Raw genomic sequence first — 8318 nt, forward strand, 5'->3', positions numbered from 1 at the left:
AATCATAATATAAATATCAGATATGCAAGATGTATTTTCATTCACTGGGCCAAACTGGGCACAAATACCCAATGCACCCACATGTAAATGCTAGTGGGGTTGGGGGGGAAGGATTGATTTTGTACTTTGAAAGTTGTAGTTGCTGGGATTTATAGTTCAACTATAATCAAAGAGCATTCTGAACTCCACCAGCGATGATTTTGAACCTAATTTGCTGCACAGAACTGCCATGACCAATGGAAAACACTGGAAAGGTTTGGTGGGCATTGCCCTTGAGTTTGGGAGTTGTAGTTCACCTATATTCAGCGAACACTGTGGACTCATGCAGTGGTGGATCTGGACCAAACTTGGCACAAATACTCAATATGCGCAAATGTGAACACTGGTGGAGACTGAGGAAAATAGAACTCGACTTTTGGGAATTGTAGTTGCTGGGATTTATAGTTCACTACAATAAAAGAAAATTCTGAACTCCACCAACGATAGAATTCGGTCAAACTTCCCACATGGAATCCCCATGGCCATCAGAAAATACTTTGGTGACCCCTCCGGCACCCCTTTGCGACCCCCTCAGAGGTCACAAAGGGGTGCGGGAGAATCACTGAGTTGGAAGAGAACTCGTGGGTCATTCAGTCCAACCCCATTCGGCCAAGAAGCAAGGAAATCACATTCAAAGCATCCCCGACAGATGGCCAACCAGCCTCTGCTTAAAAGCCCCCAAAGAAGGAGCCTCCACCACACTCCTGGGCAGAGAGTTCCACTGCTGAACAGCTCTCACAGTCAGGAAGTTCTTTTTCAGATCCAGATTTCATAAAATGGCTATTTTGAAGAGGATAATCGCATTCAAAGCACCCCGACAGATGGCCATCCAGCCTCTGCTTAAAAGCCCCCAAAGAAGGAGCCTCCACCACACTCCTGGGCAGAGAGTTCCACCGCTGAACAGCTCTCACAGTCAGGAAGTTCTTTTTCAGATCCAGATTTCATAAAATGGCTATTTTGAAGAGGATAATCGCATTCAAAGCACCCCGACAGATGGCCATCCAGCCTCCTCTTAAAAGCCTCCAAAAAAGGAGGCTCCACCACACTCCTGGGCAGAGAGTTCCACTGCTGAACAGCTCTCACAGTCAGGAAGTTCTTTTTCAGATCCAGATTTCATAAAATGGCTATTTTGAAGAGGATAATCACATTCAAAGCACCCCGACAGATGGCCATCCAGCCCCCGCTTAAAAGCCTCCAAAGAAGGAGGCTCCACCACACTCCAGGGCAGAGAGTTCCACCGCTGAACAGCTCTCACAGAAAGTTCTTTTTCAGATCTAGATTTCATAAAATGGTTTTTTTGAAGAGAAAGTAGACAAGGCTGAGTGGAGAGCGGAAGGGTGTCCAAAGGGTGTCCAAATTATGATGATGATGATGATGATGATTAGTATTATTATTACTAGTATTATTATTACTATTATTATACCATAATATATTTATTTATTATTTATTTATTTAAAAGTTTTGTATACCCACCTTCTCGCCTCTCTTGAGGGACTCAGACCGGTTTCCAACCATAATATCACATACAATCAATAAAACATCATAATACATATTACAGTAAAACATTAAAACAGCAATTACAATCAATGACTATAATGGTCAGTCGTCACACTAAAATCAGTCGTCACACTAATATATAGCTCCACTGGCTGCCAGTTTGCTACCGGGCCCAATTCAAAGTGCTGGCTTTGGCCTATAAAGCCCTAAACGGTTCTGGCTCAACTTACCTGTCTGAACATATCTCCCCTTACGAACCACTGAGGACTCTAAGATCATCTGGGGAGGCCCTGCTCTCGGTCCCGCCTCCGTCAAAAGCACGTTTGACAGGGACAAGAGACAGGGCCTTCTCAGTGGTGGCCCCTCGGCTATGTAATGCCCTCCTTAGGGAAATCAGATCTGCTCCCTCCCTCTTGACGTTTTGGAAGCAAGTTAAAACGTTGCTATTCGAGCAAGCGTTTACAAATACAGAGTAGCTAATATAGGAAATCGAAGGACCTAACAATGGAATTGGACAATGCTTGAGAATGAGACACTGATGATGTTGCTTTTATTGTTTTTGTGATGTCTTATACTGTTTAATGTTTTTTATCTATTATATTTTAAGAATACTGATTTGTTGGAAACCGCCTTGAGTTGCCAATTGGCTGAGAAAGGCGGTATACAAATACAGTAAATAAATAAATAATCAGTTGTCAGAATTCAAGACCTCTCTCTTCCAGCAGGCCTACCCAAGTCCATTGCAAACTGAATATTTACCTGCATTTTATCATAGAATCCTAGAGTTGGAAGAGACCTCATGGGCCATCCAATCCAACCCCATTCAGCCAATAAGCAGGAAAATCGCATTCAAAGCACCCCCAACAGATGGCCATTCAGCCTCCACTTAAAAGCCTCCAAAGAAGGATCCTCCACCACACTCCAAGGCAGAGAGTTCCACTGCTGAACAGCTCTCACAATCAGGAAGTTCTTCCTCATGTTCAAGTGGAATCTCCTTTCCTGTAGTTTGAAGCCATTGTTCAGTGTCCTAGTCTCCAAGGCAGTAGAAAACAAGCTTGCTCCCTCTTCCCTATGACTTCCCTTCACATCTTGATATATGGCCCTCATCATGTCTCCTCTCAGCCTTCTCTTCTGAAGGCTAAATATGCCCAGCTCTTCAAGCTATTCCTCATAGGGCTTGTTCTCCAGGCCCTTGATCATTTTGGTTGCCTTTCTCTGGACACATCTCCCTTCAATTGCAATGCCCAGAATTGGACACAGTGTGATTCCAGGTGTGGTCTAACCCAGGCAGAATAGAGGGGTAGCATGACTTCCCTGGATCTAGACACAATACTATTTATGCAGGCCAAAATCCCATTGGCTTTTTTTTTTGCTGCTGCATGACATTGTTGGCTCATGTTTAACTTGTTGTCCACAAGGACTCCAAGATCTTTTTCACACATACTGCTCTCGAGCCATGAGTCCCCCATTCTGTATCTTTGCATTTCATTATTTCTGCCTAAGTGGAGTTTCTTGCATTTGTCCCTGTTGAACTCCATTTTGTTAGTTTTGGTCAATCATCTCTCTAATCTGTTAAGATCATTTTGAATCTTGCTCCTGTCTTCTGGAGTATTGGCTATCCCTCCCAATTTGGTGCCTTCTAACCCTTCATGTAAGTCAATAATAAAGATGTTGAACAGGACCGGGCCCAGGATGTCACTTCTTTCCAGGATGAAGAGGAAGCATTGGTGAGCACCTGTTGGGTTCGTTCGCTTAACCAATTACAGATCCACCTAACCATAGTTTTGCCTAGCCCACATTGGACTAGTTTGTTTGCCAGAAGGTCGTGGGGGAGCTTGTCAAAAGCCTTACTGAAGTCCAGATAACGCTACATCCACGGCATTCCCTGCATCTACCCAACTTGTAACTCTATTGCAGAAAGAGATCAGATTCATCTGGCATGACTTGTTTTTGATAATTCCGTGTTGACTATTATTTTTTATTTATTTACAGCATTTATATACAGCTTTTCTCACCCCTGGGGGGGACTCATTAGCGATGACCGCATTTGTTTCTAAGTGTTTGCAGACCATTTCCTTAACTTATGTTTTCCAGAATCTTGCCTGATACTGACATGAGGCAGTAATTGTTTGGGTCTTTCTTTTTTCCTTTCTTGAAGATAGGGACATTTGCTGTCCTCCAATCTGCTGGGACTTCTCCCATTCTCCAAGAACTCCCAAAGATGATTGCCAGCGGTTCTGAAATAACTTCTGCGAGTTCCTTCAATACTCTTGGATGTAGTTGATCTGGCCCTGGGAACTAGGTTCTGTGGACTTCAGCCTCCCAAAAAAGCAGTTACAGCATCTTAGAATGTTTTAAAGTAATGTTGGGAATGACAAGGAGAATTTCTTTTTCAAATCTGATGAACTTGCAATAAAGTGAAAAATTACTACTTATTTCTTCATTCCAAAAATTAAAAATAGATATTGTAATGTTACTAACAATATTTCTGCAGAGAATTATTGCTAAAGATTTGGATTGTAAGTAACAGCACCATCAAGACTATGTTTTGCTCAAATTTGGAAATAGACCCAAGCGCTGATGATGGAAGAATGGATTGTTCCACCTGCTGAGTTGACCCACATGGACAAATGAATGTGGCTTCTAAAGATGCCAGATTAAGACTTTCTGAAGGCTGGAAAAATACATAGATATTGCAAGAAAGACAAACACCAATGATGCAATTAAGCTGTGGTTATGGCTTTTACCAACTTCAGTGAGATTATGTATTAGATATGTGTTGGTGGAATAATCTTTTTTTTCTTGATTTTTTTTCTCCTATATTTTTGATGTTTATAATTTTGTGGTAATATAGATTGCTGATGTTAAATATAATAAATTAGTGAATATATTGGGGGGGGGGGGGAGGAAAGGATCGATTTTAGAAAATAAACATTGTAAACAAAACAAAAAATTTATTTTTCCCAGCCTTCAGTCTCTTTTTGAGCATGGCAGGCATGGGGCAACTTCGGCCCTCCTTCCAGGTGTTTTGGATTTCAGTTCCCACAGTTCCTAACATCCGGTAGTCTGTTCGGAAGGGTTGAAAAGAGGCTGAAATCTCCTTAAAGCTTTACACTGATCAACACATTTTGGGAAATGTTTTGTTTCCTCCCCGAATGTTGGGTGAACCAAGTAGATTTTACCACAATAAACACAACTATGTATTTATTATATCTGTAGCACATACAGATATTCCAGATATAATACCAGATGTTTTTAGCTGTCTAAAGCATTTTAATGGAAAGGTAGACTATAATGAACCCAATGAATAATTTTTTAGTTCATAGGTCTTAAGACACAGTGCATGAAGTTCAGCTGGGGTTGTTTAGCCTGCTCTAAACTATTATTATGATTAGAACTGGATTGTATGGCTGTGTAGACTCATATAATCCAGTTCTAATTATAATACTGGATTATATGAGTCTACACTGCCATACAATCTAGTTCAAAGAAGATAACCTGGATTTTATATGGCACTATAAAGCGGGCCTGAATGCAATTCGACCCTTCTTATAGGAGTTGTAGTTTCACAAGGTCCTTTTCTACCAGATAGTGCTGATGCCTCAACACCAAAGTGCATTGAGCCATTGCAGTTTAAATTGTGCATCAAACTCCATTCATTATGTTGTTGAAAACTTTCATGACTGGAATCACTGGACTGCTGTGAGTTTTCCGGGCTGCATTTTCTCCTGACATTTCGCCCACATCAATGGAAGGATTCCTCAGAGGTTGTGAAGTCTGTTGGAAACTTAGCAAGTGAGGTTTATTTATCTGTGGAATATCAAGAGTTGGAGAAATAACTATTGATTAACATTGAATAGCCTGGCAGCTTCAAATCAAAGAATCGGAAAGTCTAATTCAACCAGAGAAGTCAGCCATAACAGAGCACTTGATGAACTAACCTGGACACAGCATATTATTTGAGAACACAAAATGCTGGACCACTCTAACAACTACCATGTCAGACTACACAGAGAAGCCCCTGAAATCCACAAGCACATGAACAGAAAGGAGGCAACCATGAAAATGAAAAAAAATCTGGCTACCAGTTTTATTTATTTATTTATTTATTTATTTCGGGCATTTGTATCCCGCCCTATCTTGACCTCCGCAGAGGGACTCAGGGCGGCTAACAAAACGGCACCCCATGGTGCCCACAATCTAAAACAAAAATATGCAGTTTAAATACAATATAACCGTAAAACAGTATAAAACAGTCAACTGTCATCGGTTTAAGTCATCGTCCTAAGGGCAGTCAGTCAATACCGTAAAAGAAGTCGCGCCAGCAGGTCAGCCTAATCTGCAAAGGCCTGATTCCACAGCCAGGACTTCACTTGTTTCCGAAAGGTCAGGAGGGATGAAGCAGATCTGATTTCGCTTGGGTGGGAGTTCCACAGTCGAGGGGCCACCACAGAAAAGGCCCTGTCCCTTGTCCCCACCAGCCGCGATTGCGATAATGGGGGGACAACGCGCAGGGACTCCCCAGTTTTAAAAAACCTCTCTAAATTCAGGACAGTAAATAAAGAGCAAAACTCAAAAAGCAGAGAAATTCCAAACAGGAAACAATCAGGGCCAGCTAACACTTCTCAACAACGGACTCCCCAGGCAGCAACACCCAGGCTTTGGAGCTGCAAGGCTATTCAATGCCAATCAAACTGTCAAATGGCAGCATTCACACAAGCCTCCAACAGACAGGAGTTCCTTTTCCCACCCTGGACATTATTCCACAGATATATAAACCCAATTTTCCTAGTTTCCAACAGACGGCACAACCTCTGAGGATGCCTACTATAGATGTGGGGAACATTAAAATGGTAAACATTAAAAAAATGTTGACCATTTCCGCTACCTTGGCAGCCACCTCTCCACCAAAGTCAACATCAACACCGAAATACAACACTGCCTGAGCTCTGCGAGCACAGCATTTTTCCGAATGAAGCAGAGAGTGTTTGAGGACCGGGACATCCGTAGGGATACCAAGGTGCTTGTCTATAAAGCTATTGTCCTCCCAACCCTGCTCTATGCCTGTGAAACGTGGACTGTCTACAGACGTCACATGCAACTCCTGGAACGATTCCATCAGCGCTGCCTCCAGAAAGTCCTGCAAATCTCTTGGGAAGACAGGAGGACAAACGTCAGCGTGCTGGAAGAAGCAAAGACCACCAGCATTGAAGCGATGGTCCTCCGCCATCAACTCCGCTGGACCAGCCACGTTGTCCGGATGCCCGACCAGTGTCTCCCAAAGCAGTTGCTATACTCCGAACTCAAGAACGGAAAATGGAATGTTGGTGGACAGGAAAAGAGATTTAAAGATAGGTTCAAAGCCAACCTTATTTATTTATTTGTCGTGTCAGAGCAACCAGTCCATTATATTACATTTCTAACAGAACAAAGCAAACAAACAGACAAATACAAAACTTGTGAGTTTGGTAGTTGGTTAAATGTCTTTTGACCAGTATCTGGCCACTTGGAGTGCTTCCGGTGTTGCTGCAAGAAGGTCCTCCATTGTGCATGTGGCAGGGCTCAGGTTGCATTGCAGCAGGTGGTCAGTGGTTTGATGTTCTCCACACTCGCATGTCGAGGATTCAACTTTGTAGCCCCATTTCTGAAGGTTGGCTCTGCATCTCGTGGTGCCAGAGCGCAGTCTGTTCAGCGCCTTCCAAGTCGCCCAGTCTTCTGTGTGCCCAGGGGGGAGTCTCTCATTTGGTATCAGCCATTGATTGAGGTTCTGGGTTTGAGCCTGCCACTTTTGGACTCTCACTTGCTGAGGTGTTCCAGCGAGTGTCTCTAGATCTTAGAAAACTATTTCTAGATTTAAGTTGTTGACATGCTGGCTGATACCCAAACAAGGGATGAGCTGGAGATGTCTCTGCCTTGGTCCTTTCACTATTGGCTGCTACTTCCCGGAGGATGTCAGGTGGTGCAATACCGGCTAAGCAGTGTAATTTCTCCAGTGGTGTAGGGCGCAGACACCCCGTGATAATGCAGCATGTCTCATTAAGAGCCACATCCCCTGTTTTAGTGTGGTGGGGACATGAGAGAAGCCTCCTCGCAGGATTGCAAGACATCCGGGCGTCCCCTGGGCAACGTCTTCATAGACGGCTGATTCTCTCCCCACAGAAGTGACCAGCATGACCAGCATGCAAGCCAACCTTAAAAACTCTGGCATAGACACTGATAACTGGGAAGCCCTGGCCCTTGAGGGCTCCAGCTGGAGGTTAGCTGTGACCAGCAGTGCTGCAGAATTTGAAGAGGCACAAATGGAGGTTGAAAGAGAGAAACGTGCCAAGAGGAAGGCGTGTCAAGCCAACCCCGACCGGGACCGCCTTCCACCTGGAAACCAATGCCCTCACTGTGGGAGAAGATGCAGATCAAGAATAGGGCTCCACAGCCACCTACAGACTCACAAGAATTCTGACCCTGGAAGACTATACTACTCGGCCAACGAGGGATCGCCTAACTAAGTAAATAAGATGTGGGCGAAACGTCAGGAGTGAATGCTTCTGACAGTGCTTCTCATCCTGGGATCCCCAGAAGGTTTTGGCCTTCAACTCCCAGAAATCCTAACAGCTGGTAAACTGTATTGTCGAAGGTTTTCATGGCTGGAATCACTAGGTTCTTGTGGGTTTTTCGGGCTATAGAGCCATGTTCTAGAGGCATTTCTCCTGACGTTTCGCCTGCATCTATGGCAAGCATCCTCAGAGGTAGTGAGGTCTGTTGGAATTAGGACAATGGGTTTATAT

Source organism: Anolis sagrei, chromosome 2 (assembly GCF_037176765.1).
Source record: "Anolis sagrei isolate rAnoSag1 chromosome 2, rAnoSag1.mat, whole genome shotgun sequence".
Classification (NCBI taxonomy): Eukaryota; Metazoa; Chordata; class Lepidosauria; order Squamata; family Dactyloidae; genus Anolis; species Anolis sagrei.